The following is a 17,277-nucleotide window of genomic DNA, read 5'->3' on the forward strand; positions in this document are numbered from 1 at the left end:
GGTGGGAGCAGTTTGTGCAGTGGGGCTTTAAAACCCTGGCCCATGGAATGAGGGGAGTTTGGGATTGATCTGAAAATGGGGAGCCTCAGCAAAACCACACCCTGTGGAGGACCAGGGCATGGGGCTTGGAAATGGGCCACAGCCTTTCTCCTGCTCAGGGATCCTGTAAGAGAAACTATGATGGGTGCAGGACTCTGATGTGTGTTCCACATCAAAGACAATCCTCTCCCAAAGCTTCCCATATCCATGGTGTGGGTCAGGCTAAGGCTCAGCTCCGGGTCCAACAGTAATGAGACAGTGAAAATTACTCTGTTGGAAAGAGAAAACCAGGATACACAACCTATGACTGTGACTGGAGCAGTAGGAACAATCCCACAAGGGTTTGGGATGCCAGCACCCAGCCACTGCAGCATCCAGGCAGGATTTTCCCACAATCACCTGCCCACCCTCAGACTCAACATCCCATTTCCAGCAATCCTGAGGTCTTACACCTTACCCACACTGCCACAGAGCTGGGCCCACTCGAGACCTTGCCACCCACCCTCTGCATCCCAGGCTGCTCCTGCTCCTTCCCAGCCTTTCCACGCAATATTTCAGCCATTGAACTCGGCCCCAAAGTCCCGCCCTGCTCGTGCAGAAGTGCCCCTGGGGTCCAGAGGAACATAAACCAAACCCAGCTGCTCTCTGCTGTCACAGCCTAAGTGCATTAATGCCTTTTTATCTCCGTGGGGGCACCGCGGCCGCCCCCTGTTTCCACGCAATTGGTGTTAATAAAATCTCTCTCTGCAGAAGTGACAAGGGAAGGATCCTCTTCACATGGAAGATTTTATCTGCATTGAAATTGAAGTGCAAGCCTTGTGTTCCATAAACCCCTCTGTTGATAGCTCTCATCTGCGACCCTCCTCCGAGACCGGCTTTGGGCTGATTATTCCCAAAGAAAACATCTCTATAAGGCAGCCCTCAGCTCTGGCTTGCAATCAACAAGTCAGCTCTGAAACACTTCTTTCAGCCAGCTTAGGTAATTTTCACTGCAAAATTAAAAGGAAAAAATTGTCCAGAGACAAAACATTGCACAGAACACATGGGAAATAAGATCCGGAATGGATTTGGAGTCGTGGCCAAAAGCTGGCTCGTTTGGATTGAGGTGGGAGCCCTTGGAGCTGTGAGGCAGCAGCTGAGGGGAGACCTGAGGAAATTAAAGCAGCTGTTACAGCCTCCTTTCCTCCTCAGCACACGTGGGCCAGGGAGGACAGGAGCTCTGAGCTGTAGCTGAGGCCAGGTGTCCAAGCTCCATGGAAGCCCTAAGAAAATAGATAGGAAAGAAGAGAAGAACCAGCTGAACAAGGAACACACCTGAGTGGAAAGCCAGCAAGTCTCCGTGCCTGCCTCCAGAAGCAGGAGGTGGGAGGAGAAATCCAGTCTTAAAGATCCTGAGGTGTGCAGAAAACCCACAGCAGCATGGAAGGCAGGAAAAGGGAGGCTGAGGAGAGCCAGGCAGCAGCATCCTCTCAGGATACCGTGGAAATCAGTCTGCATTCCCTGCCATCCCAACAGATACGGATCAAACACGTACATGTGAGTCTGTTGGGGTGCTGGGGGTAGTGCTGTACCCCACATGCCACCTTAGTTAAGCCTGGATAGCCAAGTGAAGGCCTTAAGCCACTTGGAAATTCTCCTGGAGGTATTTCACCAGAGCCTTGAGGGTCTAAAATCCAAGTAAAGACACATTCCCACTGGCTTCTCCCACCTCCCAACATCCTCCTTTTCCTAGCTACAGAAGAACTTCACCATGCTCAGATTTTCCTCCGTGCTCTTGAAATCCCAGATCCATCTGGCGTGTCTCTGGTTTCACACGGCCTCTCCCCCATAAATCACTCATTCAGTTCTAGATTGATATAACCATTTTGCCAGAAGCTCCTTATCTGCACAAACTGCTCCTGAGTCCACACCAAATGGAGAGAAATTATGAATGTGCTTCATCAGTCAAGGCAGGGAAAGTGATAGCAGTGAGGACAGACAGTAAATAAGGAAAGCATCCACCAAGTATTTCCAAAGTAAATCAAGTTACAGGAACAATTAGAGGAAATAGAGATTTTGTCTGCAATTACAGTCCTCTTGCTTCTTCCAGCCACACAGACAGTTATGCAGCATCAAAATGAAGAACTGACTTGCATTTTTAAAGTTTCAGATTGTTTTTTCCCAGCTGGGAGAACAGTTTGAATCTCTCTCTCTCTCTCTCCCTTCCTCCATTCAACCACCCCTACTGAACTCAGCTGTAACTTGAATATTCAATTCAAAATCAGGGCAGAGTTGAGGGTATTGATGAAACCCAGCTAGGATGCTCCTACTCACAGGTTCAGCAAAGCTTTTTGCAGGACATTTTGGCCAGAGAGCAAATGAATGCAGCCCTAAGGCCCCTTGTGCTCAGCAGAGCACAACTGGAGGAATTCATTACCCATTTTTCTGGGGCATTTTTTTATAAGTCCAGCTTGTAGCAGGTGAGCCCAACTCTGCCCAGTCTGTGGTTTTGAGCGATGAAAATAATGATTTCTTGATATTGAAAAAGGATAAAACCTTAACTGGCCCCATCTAATTGGCCACGGAAGGCAAATTATTATAGACTGGGATCTAGAAGGCGGCAATTCATGGAAGTTTTACAATTAATCTAATTAATAATCTTCAACTAATTTATTGCTGCCTCTGAAGAGGTAAAAAGGAGAGGTGCGCCTGCTGTGGATGGAGACACAGCCCAGCACCTCTGCCAGCCACAGGGTGACAGCTCGACCTTGCGAGTGTCACCGCTCCCCGGGAATTCTGCTTCCAAGTCCAACCCCTGCTGCGAGCACGGGGGAAGGAACAGCCCCCTCCTCAGAGACAAAAAGTGACAAGTGCCCGCGAGTGCTGATGTGCTGGGACACCAGGTGGGGACAGCAGCCAGGACAGAAGGGCTCGCGTCCCTGCGAGCGCCGGAGCGGAGCCGCGCAGCGGGGCCTTGCCTTCAGCCAGGACAGTGCCCTTGGAACGCTCTCTGCCGCCGAGCTCATCTCCCTCCAGCTGCCTGCAGCCCTCTCCTGCCTGAGCAAAGTCAAACCCTGGGCAGAGACACACACAGTGCAATAAACTTGGGGTTTGCCCTCAGTGTGGACCTCTCCATCCCTGCGTGTGACCATGTTCACACCCAGGTGTTCACAGGGGTTCTTGGTTGAGGGAAGAGATGAGGATCTGACTCCATGTTTCAGAAGGCTTGATTTACTATTTTATGATATATATTACATTAAAACTAATACTAAAAGAACAGAAGAAAGGATTTCATCAGAAGGCTAGCTAAGAATGGAATAGAAAAGAATGATAACAAAGGCCCGTGGCTCGGACTCTCTGTCCGAGCCAGCTGGGCTGTGATTGGCCATTAATTAGAAATGTCCAACAGGGACCAATCACAGATGCACCTGTTGCATTCCACAGCAGCAGATAACCATTGTTTACATTTTGTTCCTGAGGCCTCTAAGCTTCTCAGGAGGAAAAATCCTAAGGAAAGGATTTTCCATAAAAGATGTCTGCGACACCTGGGAATGGATTTTTCCACGTTGCAGATCTGAGGTGGAGACTCCTCTCCTATTCCAGCTTGCAGGAAGGGTCTGACTCCCCACAAGACCCCAGTTCTTGCTCTCAGGGCAGGATTGGAATAAACTGAGTTTCCTTCACTGCAGCCAGAAGAAAAGCAATGACCTGCACAAGGTGGCACTGCCTGGAGAGGATCCCAAACCCTGGTCCAGGTAAGACCTTCCTTCCCCAGCACCACGGCCTGGGCTCCTCTTCCCTACCTGGCTGCATCCTCCAGTCTCCTGTGCCTTGGTGGGAGTCCCAGTGGGATAACACAGGATCTCACACCAGTGCCTCATTATCCTAATCATTCTAATCACCTCATTAGGCACCTCATGGCTACCCCAGCGTCAGCTTGCTTGGAGTTTCCTTTCCCACCATCAAGCTCATCTTGACAGGGACAATTCTTCTGGATATGCAGAGAGCCTGCAGAAGGCAGAAAGAGAGAAGTGGCTAAAAATCAGGGATGTTGCAGTAAATAATGCAGGATTGGACACACATGGCAGTGCCAGCCTCTTCCCTATCAGAGCTTTCCTCCCTAATAAATATGTCCAGTTAAAACAAGGAGTAAAATTAAAATAGAATTGCTGTCCTGCAGGAGTGAGGGAGAGCTTTTATGTCTTTTCCTCTCAAAAGTCAGACAAAAGGTCAGCAATTCCTATAATTTGTAAAACACAGTAAAAAAATCCCAAACAAACAAACAAACAAACAAATAATTGAATAAATTTGATCCAAAAATTACGATGCTCCAATCCTAACCAGGGCAACTGAAAGTCCCACACAGCAACTGGGCCTTCTAATTTAAAGAGAATATTTTAAACAGCCCAGATTTGCTGCCTTTTTTTTTTTTTTTAATCAAATGAGAAAATTAATTTTTAAAAATCCTCCCTGGAAAAAAAAAAAAGCAAGTTTTCAGTGGAAAGCAGCTGAAATGAAAAATTCTTTTGCAGGTCCTCTCTGAAGAGGAAAAGGCATTTTTCACTGAAATGGAGGGAATCTGTTCTCTTTCCTGATGAAAGGGAATGATGCCTCTGGACAAATCCCTGCAAAGAGAACAGACAGTCCGTGCCAGGGCACAGAGCATCTCCAGGCTTTTCCCCAAAACCAGCCCTGGCAGAAACCCTCCAGTGCTGCATTGGCTCCTAACTGCAGGTTTCATTTGAGGCAAAGAATTCCACTCAACTCAAAACAAAGCTCTTCAATTTGGATTTTTCCCAGTGGTTTTGTTGTGGTTTTGAAAGTGAAGCTAAAATCAACAATTACAGAAATTGCTTTGCCTGTGTAACGAGCGCAGCAGTGGAAAATTCCCATCCTGCTCTGGACTCAAACTCAGAGCAGATCCTGCTCACAGGATTGGCTTTGAAGAGCCAAATGAATTTTCCTCTGAGTTACCAGGAAGCACTGCTGAAATATCCCCTCCTGGAACCGAACCCACCCTGACGACTTGCAGCAAAATCCCAGCCTTAAAAGGGATCAGGATTTGCCCTCCCAGACAAGGCAGTGGTGCCCTACAAGTGCAGAGCCTTGTCCCTGGAACTGCTTAATTCCATATGCTTCAGAGGACAGAAGAGGAAAAAGATAATTAAAAGGTCCTTAATGCATCTGGCCAATTAAATAAAGCTGTAAATGGCAAGGAAATAATTCCTTGCTGACCCCTGCAGCAATCAGCTGCTGACCTGCAGCATGAGAATTGATTAGCCCTATCTTAGCATGGCTTGTATAACTACAAATGTTATTATTGGCCATAAAATCAGCCAGCCCTTTATGCAGCCCATTGGTGGCATTTGGCTCCCTGACCCCCCCAGCCATGAATTTTGCTGGCTGGAAGGAACAGCCCTGGGCTGGGAAAAGCCTTTCTGTGCATTCCTGTGGGGTTGGGAGGTGGTTTCCAATGGTGGGCAGCATTGTCCCAGTTTGCCCCAGTCCAGCCCTCAGTAAATTTGATGCAGTGAGGGGTTAAGTGCCCAGAATAAGCTCTAAACTTACAGATCTAAACTGCTGCTGCTCAGGCTTCCCTCAGCCCCTCTCAGTGTCAGTAACACTGCTGTCAGCGGCAGGCTGAGTGCAATCCTCCCCTTTTCCTGAGAGACAGCAGAGCTGGGCCAGGATCTGCCCTTATTCTCCTCCCTGAGAAAATCCCATTTTCTGGCACAAGTGCTCACTCAGCACCTGCCCTGGAGCAGAGCCCCCCGGACAAGACCTGCTTCCAAACACCTTTGGAGCTGATCAATGAGGAATTGCTGGCTTGCTCACAGCTCAGAGCCATGCCTCCATGTGTCATCCCCCTTTACTGTTCCTCCCTCCACCTTCTGTGCTGGGCTGGATGCACAGGGAGCCACACTTGGTCCCCAGGAGCTCTGGGAACAAACTGGCAGGTGGCGTCAGGAACAGGGAACAACTTCGCTCTGATGTGGCTGGGTGGTACATTCCAAAAATCTGGATAATTCCAATGACTTTGGTAGCTAAACGGTATGGAGGGTATCTCAGTAGAGATACGACAGCTGGAGCCCAAAATCTGGAATCTGTGGTGAGTTTTTATGCAGTTGAACCCCTCAGGGCCATCAGGGAGTGGATATTTCCTGTGTCCCAGACAAACCCTGAAGACAGAGGTGTCTGGAAAGGGGCTGCTCTGTGGCAGGACACAGAATCCCATCATCTCAACAATCACTACAGCCCTGGAAAAAGGAGAAGCAGGGAATGTCAGGAGTGCTACCAAAACTGGGGATGCTCTGATGACATATTTCCATTTGGTCTCTGTTGAGAAGGGAGTCTGAAAGAGGAATAACCAGCCCTGGCCACCCCAGGGCACCAGCAAAGTGCTAAAAACTTCCCAAAATGACACAAACAATCAATGCACAGGTTTGGTGCCTCTGGGGACCAACAGCAGTGGCCAAACAAAAGCAACCCACCCTGTTCTGGGCACAGGACCAGAGACCATCTTCAAGTGAGGAATCAAAGATTCAAATGAGAATCAAAGATTCAAATGAGAATCAAAGATTATGTGAAGGGATGCTGAGACAGAAACTGAAGGATTTGGGAATTGCACCAGGTGTCCAGCCTTTCCTGGAGGGCTGGCTGTGGAGAGGAGATGCTCCATGCTGAGGATCATTCCCCGTTCCCCCTGTTCCCAACAGCAGTGTCACACTGTCCCCTCCAGCAGCAGAGCCCTGCCCAGGGCCTCTGCAGAGCCTCAAGGGAGCAGGATTGCATTCATGGCCTCAAAACAAAGCATTTCTTTCCCAAAGGAAAAGAAGCAGGGGGGAGAGAAGCGAAAGGAGAGGCAGGAGAGGAAGGGGGACAAAAGGGAAGGGGCAGCTGTGGGCTGCAGCCCTGGCTGAGCTCCTTTTGATGACAGCCCCAATTAGTGTGGGGCTGGCTGCAGCCCTGGCAGGGAGCTGCTCCCATGGAGAGCCAGGGAGGGAGGGAAGATTTCACTCACCTGCAAAAGCCTGAGGAGCTGGAACCTCTCAGACAGGCCCTGTGTTTGTATTTATTGTGCTCACATGAGCAGAGCTGAGAGCAGTGGGTGTGAATATCAGTGTGAATATGCAGCTCCCTATCCCTGGAGGCTCCTGCTGCTGCTCTTCCCTCACTGCCTGTGTTGTTCAGGCCCTGCAAAGAGAGGGGCTCAGGATTCACACAAGCCATGTGCTTTTACAGGATCGCTCCAGGGATCTCCCTACAACATCCAGACAGGCCAGCAGTACTCTCCAGAGTCTCACTTGTCCCCTTCACCTAAAGGAAGGGAAGCAGGAGCAGAAAGTCCTAGCTGAAAATCATCCAGGCTCGCTATCAAAGCCTGGAATAAAAAATAACCTGCATTTTGTTGGCTGCTTCTCTCCCACCCAGTACCAAATGTCCCCAGTGTTTGGGCAGGGGGACTTCCCATTGTGGCTCCTCAATCAGGGTGGCAGGTGCCAGGGAAGGTGAAAGGAAAGGGAATAAAGACAGCAAAGGAATGGCAGGGAAGGGAGAGGGAGGAAAATAAAGAGGTGAGTGGGCACAAAGCAGGGGGGGCTGAGTGAATCCATCAGAGGAACAACTCAGCAGCTGCTCCTGCCTTCACCCCGAGCTTTGCTGGAGCTTTGGCTAAGTCCAACAACAAATACCCACTGTACCAGGGAGATTATCCACCTTCAAACAATGGAGGGAACCACAGAGGAACAAATGGCATCCCTGAGGACTAAGCAGGCCATTCCAGATCCTGGATGCTGGTGCAGGCTGAATCCCATTGCTCAGCCCATCGTGGGCAGCACAAGAGCAAGGCTCTCCCCTCTCCAGTTCTGGAGGTCGGGACTAGGATGGTGCAGTGTGTGATGAAATGTTTTTAATCACATCCACAAGCTCTCTATTTCAGCTTGTTTCAGCCACAAATGGCTGCACTTGTGAGAGCTTGAATGTGCTTTGGGGTGAAAAGGAGCAGGATTTTGGCTCACATACACGTAGAATCCCAGAATGGCTTGGGCTGGGAGGAACCTTACACTCATCCCATTCCAGCCTGTGCCCTGGGGCAGGGACACCTTCCCCCATCCCAGGCTGCTCCAAGCCCCATCCAACCTGGCCTTGGACACTTCCATGGATGGGGCAGCCACAGCTTCTCTGGGCACCCTGTGCCAGGGCCTCACCACCCTCACAGGAAACAATTCCTTCCCCATATGCCATCTAAATCCACACTCTGGAAGCCATTCCCCCTTGTCCTGTCCCTCAACCCCTTGTCCCCAGTCCCTCTCCAGTTCTCCTGGAGCCCCTCTAGGCACTGGAACGGTCTCCCAGTTCTTCTTGGAGCCTTCTCCTCTCCAGGCTGAGCCTCCCCAGCTCTCCCAGCCCATCAGTGCCCAGATAAATGCACCAGAAATGCCTTTACTTGCCTAAAAGCGACCCTTGGAAGAGCAGTACATGTGGAAAAGCAGAAGATTCAGTAATGAGGTGGTGCTGAAAACCCCCTGAACAAGGCAAGGCAACAAATGAATGCTGCAGTCAGAGTTAAACATCATAAACAACCTTAACTCTGCTTTCCCTTTCCAGGCAAAAATCAAACCTCAAGACAAACCTACAAGCACAGTGAGACATTTGCAGGGAGATGCAGGTTTTGAGAAGTCAGATATGGATAACAGTACCTTGAATAAAAAATATTGAATTCCCCTTATTAAATCTCTGCCTGCAAAACCCATTGTGCAAAACACAAGGTCAGCTCTTCTTGTTCTGCCTCCCCTCAGCTTAAATGCATCACCCATAGCAAGGCAAGGCTCCAGGATAGAGATTTCAAATAAATGTAAGGGTTTACGGAGTTTCCCAGCCAAGCAGCTTTCAGGATTCAGAATTACAAACCAAGTCAGGAATATTTCCCAGAGATCCATTAAAATCCTTTACTAGACCCCTTAAAAATATGCACCTAAAAAAAAAACAAAAAAACAAAAAAAACCAAAACAAAACCAAAAAAAAAAAAAAAAAAAAAACCACAAAAAAAACCAAAACAAAAAATAAAGAAAGAAAAGGAAAGGGAAAACAAAGGAGAAGAAAAAAAATAATGTTGCTGCATAAACAGCTACAACTGAAATGGATTAATTTAATTTACTGTATTCAATTACAGGAATTATTTAAAGTTCTGCTCATGTTTCTGTGTCTCTTCATCCTGACTGATGCCATGAGAGCATCAAAGAACACAACCAACACGTCACACATGGTACCTTCTTTACCACCTCTCCTTCACACAGAGAAGGACAATTGTGCTCTGCAGTGTTTTCTTTCAGAGTGATTTTGATTTAGTGGGGTTATTCTTCCTCTTTCTACTCTTCTAATCTGACACTTGACTCAAAAGAGGGGCAAGGTATCCCACTCCTGCTGGAGGAAAAGCCAAAATGTAGCACTCTTGTGCTGAACACAGAATTTTTTGCATGATGCCACCTTGAGTCATTTTCTTCTTGTCCTTTCAGTAAATACCTTGAAGGAATGAAAACACCTGAGGCTGAACAAAAGGGCTCCAAACTAACACATAACAACCTGCTTTTTAGGAGAGTTGTGTGAGCCCTTGAAAAAATCCAATAGTCTCTTGACTTAATGCTGGAATCCACTAGAGCAGGTTTTTATCTACTTGTGCATGTTCCCTTCAGGAAGGTGAAAATACAAACACAGGCACAGGAACACTCTCAGGCATCATGGATGGAATTGTCAGTCCTGTCCCAGTGGCCCTCATAGGGGACATAACACACTGGCCCATTTCAGGCTCTCACTGCTGGCCCAAACCTGCTCAGACCACATCAGGACAGGTTTTGTGTTGGGTTGACTCCTCTCCCTCAGCCAATGTAAACTATTCCATGAGATCTGGGTAATTCAGCAGAGGTGGAACAGCATTCCAGCAGCTGATCTGAAGCCAGTGCTCCTGACAGGGTTAAGCAGAGACTTCATGAAACTACAGCTTCCAAAACCAAACCCTCCTGAGCTTTTATCCCTTGCACTTCGTTGGAGTTCCAAGAGGTGAAGAGAACAAATGGCACATCATGGAATTATAAAGGCTGGAAAAGCCCTCCAAGACCATTGAGTCCAACCTGTGTCCAATCTCCACTTTGTCACCCAGCCCTGAGTACTGAGTGCAACATCCAGACATTCCTTGGATACCTCCAGGAATGGGGACTCCAAACCTCCCTGGGCAGCCCCTGACAAGGCCTGCCCACCCTTTCCATGGAGAAATTCCTTATGATGTCCAACCTGAACCTCCCCTGGCACAGCTTGAGGCCATTCCCTCTCCTCCTGTCCCTGTTCCCTGGAGCAGAGCCCGACCACCCCCAGCTGTCCCCTCCTGTCAGGAGCTGTGCAGAGCCACAAGGTCCCCCCTGAGCCTCCTTTGCTCCCGGCTGAGCCCCTTCCCAGCTCCCTCAGCCTCTCCTGGTGCTCCATTCCCTTCCCCAGCTCTTTTCCATTCCCTGGCCATGCTCCAGCCCCTCAGTGTCTCTCTTGCACTCAGGGCACACAGCTGTGCCCACATGACCCCATCTGAACTAAATTATCTGTGTAAACATTGGATGCACTGAGCAGCTTCAGCAGATTCCCCAGAGCAGACCCAGCTTGGTCACTCAGCTCTCTTATCTCAAAGGCCACCAAAGATACTCCAGGTCATTCTGGGCACAGCTGAACTCACAGAGCAGCACCTGGCACCGCATCCAGACATTTCAGTGATGTTGCCATGGGCCAGCACACAGCACATTTTCATTTCAACTCATTGCCTCTAAGCAGGAAGCATTTTTTAATTTCCTCCAGCATTAGGGATAATGTTAGCCACTACAAATGAATTGAAAGATGCCTCCCAAAATGCGTTTTCAAATGCACCCTAAATAGTAAACACCATTCAAGCAAGATGCAGCCAGGATTGTAATTGGAAGCTGCAGAGAGTGCTCTTTCAGGATTCATATAAAAGGGCATTTTGCTGAAAAGGTTCATGTAATAAAAACCTTCACAAGTTAGGGCCAGCTCCTCCAAAACATGCAGCTCCTTCAAGCAACACAAAGTGTCCCAAAACTCTGCAGGTGAGCTATGTGGATGTGTCCCTGCATGGCTCCAGCAGTGCCAAGCAGGAGGAATACAGAAGGAAAGGTTCCTGGAAGGACAGCAAGAATTATACAGGGTCTGGAAAGGCTTTTCCATGAAGAGCAACCCAATGGGTTGGGATGCTGCAGCCTAGAAAAGAGGCAGGAGAAGGGGATTCAAAAATCTTGAGTCACTGGAGGAGTGGGGGAGGATCACAGAATCCCAGAATCATTGAGGTTGGAAAAGTCCTCCAAGACCATTGAGGCCAAGCTGTGATGGATCTCCACCTTGTCACCAGCCCAGAGCTCTGAGTGCCATGTCATGGAGTTCCTTGGACACCTCCAGGGATGGGGACTCCAAACCTCCCTGGGCAGCCCTTGCCAATGTTTAACAACCTTTTCCATTAAATTCCTCCTGGTGTCCAACCTGGCGCAGCTCAAGGCCATTTCCTCTTTTCCTGTCACTGCCTGGGAGCAGAGCCTGACCTCACCTTGCCACAACCTCCCTGCAGGTGCACAATTGCTCCTTAACCACCTGGTCCAGACCCAGAACAAGGAGCTTTAGAGGGAAGCAATCCAAGAGATGCACAGCAAATGAGGGAAGATGGCTATGAGGAAAGGGGCTTGGAAAGTTTGTGTGGCTCAAGGCAGGGCTGGGCAAGTACTTGGAAGTGAAATCCAGCAAGGATTATTAGACAGATGAATCTTCCCTGACACAGAAAATATCCTAAGCTGAAAATAATTAGGGCCCAAGAGAGTATTCAAGGAAAGTATCAGAACTGTTTGCCTCTCCCTCCTGTTCTCCAAGAAAGCAATTCTGGTCAGTGCAGAGAGTGGTGGGGTTTTATCAGCTGCCTTTCCTCACTGCAGTGAGGAAAGGAACCTTCCATCATCTCCTGGGGCAGGGCAGAGCTGTGCAGGGAGAGAAGAATGCAGGCAGAACTGAGGTGAGGGGACAAGAAATGGGAAAAGGGAGGCAGAGTGGGACAAACACAGATGTACCTGGTTCTACAGGAGCCCTGAGGACAAATCCTGGTCCAGCTGACATGAAGGGAGAGGGAGGAGAGGCTGTTGTAGCTGTGATGGTTTTAGGAGAAGAGAAAAGGAAATTTTACAGAGAAAAGGAACATTTCCAAGAAGAGCAGGTGCTCAGGTGGGGAGAGCAGTCAGCACTCAAGAAATGCAACCGCTGGATCAAACCTGCAGTGGTGCATCCCAAAACTGACCCATTTCCCTCCCACCCAACCACAGCACCCTGAAAGCAATGAAAGGTGCTCCTCTCCCTGCCAGGGGTGGCTCCCCGAGCTCACTAAGACAGATGAGCCCCAAATAAGGATTAATAACTGGGCTGTGAATAAGGCAAGATGGACGAGGGAGGGAATGGGCACTGAAAAGGGCAAGTTCCAGGCAGGATTAATGATGGAGAGGGAGTTGCACTGGAGCAGAGGACCCAGACTGCTCAGCTCTTTGTGCCTTCAGGAGGGGAAGGGTTTGGAAGGAGTGCTGTGTCCCAAGAAATCCAGATGGCAGTGAAAGCTCACTGGCACCTCCAAAGTGCTTCTGTCTCTGTGCTGTGGGGTTCAGATGGCAGCAGGGACAGATCCAGGAGCAAGGGAAGGACCTGGAAAGCCATAGGGAAGTCTCAAAAAGGCACAAGCTTGTGCTGGTAACAGCTCAATAAGGGATTGGAGAAAAAAAAACCAAATCTGCTCATCTCAAAGCTCCTCTCTACCTCTCCTACAGCATTCCACTCTTATTTGCTTCAGTTCTCATCTTCCAGGCCAAAACCCTGTGCCCAGCCAGGCTGCTGTCACAATCAAAACCATTCCTCCAGTCCTGTGTCTCCATCAGGACGTGGGGGGAGGCAATAAACACCCCTTCTCCAGCAGCAGCTGCACAGCTTGCTCCAGGCACAGGGTACTTGGAGGAATGTTACCTCGGAGGAAATCATTAAAGGAATCTGGCTAATTTTGTAATTCACACCTGGACTGCAAATGTTAAAAGAGCCTGCAATAATCTCTAATGAAATATCACATTGTTTAAAGAGTTCCCAGTGAAATTCGCCCTTAATTGATTTTTGATCTGTGAAAAAACACCATGGAGAGAGAGAGAGAAGATATTAGTCAGACTCCTGTTTTATCCCTCCTGCGAGCGTTCTCCTGCCTTTGTTTCCTTTGTCCCCAAGGAATCAACACTAGCCTGAAGAAAGCAGCCTGGAAGACACTACAAAACTAATAAATAACACTCGAGTGGGAATCCTGAACAGCACATCCTCTTAAATCATCCTGAAAAAGGTGAAGCAGTCTCCTAGGACAGCTCAAGAATCACAGAATGTGGATTCATAGCAAGAACCATCCCGGCCAGACCCCGTGGCAGGAACCTCCCCCACAGCACCAAGGCTGATCCCTTGTGCAGTGACACAGCTCATCTCGCCCTCAGGATATCACAGGGGAGCTTAATCCAGACGTGACTGACACAGAGCAATGGCCAAAAATATTGACAGCAAAAACCTGGCAGAAAACTCCTGACAGCGGCAGCGTCCGGCTCAGGACATGCCAGGGCAGCTGCTGGAGCCAAGGAAGCAGGTCAGGATTAACTCACAAGATAATGCACTGCAAAGCTCTTCCAAAACCCAGCAGCAAACTGTCATCAAGCAAATGAGCAAACAGTAAAATATAGCTGGGAGAGATGAGAGGAAATGCATCTCTAAACATCACCAGAGACCCAAATAAACCGCTGCACCAGGCGGCTGGAAAGCACCGGGCATCAATAAGGCTTTAACTAACATTTACAGCTGCCAGAGCCTGCTGCAAACAACCAGAGCTAAAAGGAAAAAGAGGATAAAATGAAGGAAAGGATGTGCAAGGGTTTTCTTAAGAGCTGCTGGAAGGAACCACATCCCAGGCTGGCCAACTAAACCAGCAGGGTTGCACCTTGCATGGCAAGCGAATTAGGATGGGATTGATGGCAGGGTGAAATGTGGGAGGCTGCCAAGGGGATGGGAAAGCTCTGGACATGCTGAACATATTCAACAATAAAGCCTTTGATAAAATAAACAGACAATTAAGGAATGAAGGGGAGAAGAATCCTAACAACTGCCATGTTCAGATCAGTGCAGCTCAGTAACAGGTTCAAGTGCCTAAACCTGGGATAACGATGGATAACATGGGACAGCAGGGGATGCCTTTCCCTCAATTACACAGCACTAACATCAGGTTTATAAAATGGCCCTGGCAAAGGTTGCCCAGAGCAGCTGTGGCTGCCCCATCTCTGAAAGTGCCCAAGGCCAGGCTGGACAGGGCTTGGAGCAGCCTGGGACAGTGGAAGGTGTTCCTGCCCGTGGCAGGGGTGGGACTGGATGAGCTTTAATGTTCCTTCCAACCCAAACCATTCCATGGTTTTATGATTCTATGGTTCTTGTGGGAATGATCAGATCACTTTTGCTTTTGTAAAGCATCTGTTGGCTTATACTCCCAGCAAGGGTGGTGCTTTTCAGCTCCTGCTGGAGAACTTTCCTTATCATTCCATTCACACGTCTCTGTGAGATCCAGTGACACTTCCACCTCAGCTGAAATGGAGGAATCAGCCAGATGGGATTCCAATGGGAGTGGTTCCCCTGTGACCATGAGTTTTATCCTTGAGCAGGACTCATCTGGGATCTGCAGGAGTGTCCAGGCAGGAGCACCAAGGGAAGCTCTGTGTGGAGTTTTCCATCCTGAGGGCTTTTCTTTCCTGTACCAATCCCAGGAACTTCCTTCAGCATCTCTCCCTCAGCTGCCTTGTCTAGACTGTCACACTGAGCATCTGGGGCATTTCATAATCTTCTTAGGAATTGTGACCTTCAGTTCTGTGTTACAGTGACCTGAAAGTTTGTCCAAGAAAAGCATGAGCTTTATTTTTAAAATACACAAATTCCCCCAGCTCATCTGTTTCCAGGCAGGTCCAAACCATGTCACATTTTCTCACATCTGCAAAGTGCTGCTGTATGTGAAGTGTTTCTTCCACCCCACTTCCTTGGGTATAATCGTGCACAGTTAATTTTGAAAAATTCAACAACACAGTAATTTCTCCCCTTTTATATCCCTTCACCTTCTGGAAAAAAAAACCCCAAACAGGCAAAGAGCCAGCTCCATACAATGGATATCAGTGGCAGCCCTGGAAGGTGACAGGTGCCAGGACAGGCCATCCAGGAAGCTTTCAGCTGTCTCCTCTGGAGCTGGGCACATCTGCAGATCTTCAAAGCATCCTCTATGTCCAGTGCCTGCCATGCCCCACAGCACAGGAGCTGATGTGAAGGACACAGGGTGACCTGGGTGAGGTCACAAAGCCAGTGGCCAGGACACACCTGGGAGCCACTCCCATATCCCCAGCCCTGTTCCATCCCCTCTCCCTGGAGGCTGGAGCCCTTAGTTTGTTGTTTAAGGTACAATTTAGTGCACTCCTTACCTGCTTCCTTTGAATCTAATGATCCATGCTCTCAATTTGATTTGTCTGCCTTGGAAGTCTGCTCCTCACTAATTCCCATTCATCCATCTAGTTTTCCTCGTTCCCTGCAAGCTGTCATTTTTCTGACTGCAACATATTCAACTCCATCATCCCAGGCATTTTATTTGTGTGGTTCTGCTCTAACGGCGAGCGTGGCTGTTTCAAATTATGCCTTGCTTTCAGTTTTGCTTGAGTGTAAAAATGTCGTGTAAAAATGAACTACCCTCTGATGAAGGCTTTCAGCCTTCCCATTTGAGGAACAGCAGGCAGCTTTTTGATTCTGGGAGCAATGGGAGAAGGAGCAATCCAGCTTTTGTTTTACAGATTGCTACAATAGATAGCTTCCCTGTAGGAAGTGCAGCACTATATTATGCTTATGTAAAGGGTAATGACTGGGAACTTGGAGAACTCTCCTCTTTGGAAGTGCCCGACGACCAGGAACAGCAGGTGTGGAGGAAGAAGAAAGCTCCAATGCTTTTCTGTCCTGACTTTCTCTTCTTTTATGTTTGGAGACTGAGCTCGGTGTCAGAAGCGAGTCGGCTCCTGCAGGTACATGAAAGTGGAAAGGTGTGAACGTGGCAAGGAAGAAACCCAAAGGAACAGGGGGAGGCACGGCTGGGGCTGAATCCCAAAGCCTGGCCCTGAGCAGCAGCAATGAAAGGGGCTGTGCTCAGCAATAGGAGGCTCTTTAGCTCACTGTGGGGAAACTGGGCAATTACCTGAGGGGCTGGATAAGGGAGAGAACAAAGAGCTGAAACACTGCTGGGGAAAGCCTGTGCTGTATTCCAAGAGCAGCACAGCACTGCACACAAGCAGCAAGCTGAGGAAAACCCCCTGACACCCTCCACAAAGACATTTCTGACCCACAGGAACATCAAATACTAAAGGTGCCCCTCTGTGTCCCTGCAGACTTGAGGCAAAATGCTCCTTCCCACTGCCAAACAGCACAATGAGGCACCACGGGGAGCAAAGCTGCACAGAGGGACCCTTTGCTTTGCCTGCTCCAGGCACAAAAGATGCCAGAGCCCCAGAAAATGCCACCAAGATGCAGGATCTGCTGAAGTCTGAGCTGAGCAAAGCTGGCTCAGGCAAAGCACTCACGGATCCTGGGTGATAGCAAAGACATGAGCTGGTGCAGAGGGAGAAAGAAAATGCAGGACACTGCTCCAAGCCAGGCCAGGAGCAGCTCTCTGGGGTGAATCAGAAAATACAGCTTGCCTGGTTTGCCCTGACTGGGAAAGTCTCCCTCCTCTAGTCCAGAGCCTTCAGGTTGAGTCATGCTTTCCATGGTGGCTTTTCCTATTTTGGGGGTCACATCCATTACCTACCCTGGTGTGTGTCCAGCTCCGTGATGTCCAGCTCCCTGGGTGGCCTTGGGGAACAACAGAAAAAAACCCACAATTAAGTAAAAAGCAGCAGGAAATTCCCTGAATAGAGAATTGTATGAAAGAACTGAGGAAGGAGAAAACCCCTGTGTATTCCCCTAAACTCTGTAAGAATTGTTAAAAGTAGCCAAACAAAGGGACAAGAAGCTGCTGGGACAACACAGCAATGCACATTTAGTGAGAACATGGATCAGAGCAGCCCAAGGATGTGATTTGCATCCCTTTCCAGGCTGAGTTTTAGGAAACCAGCAGCTCCCAAACAAGCAAGCAGGGGCATGGTGACACAT

The sequence above is a fragment of the Ammospiza caudacuta genome, chromosome 11 (assembly GCF_027887145.1).
Source record: "Ammospiza caudacuta isolate bAmmCau1 chromosome 11, bAmmCau1.pri, whole genome shotgun sequence".
NCBI classification, from domain to species: domain Eukaryota; kingdom Metazoa; phylum Chordata; class Aves; order Passeriformes; family Passerellidae; genus Ammospiza; species Ammospiza caudacuta.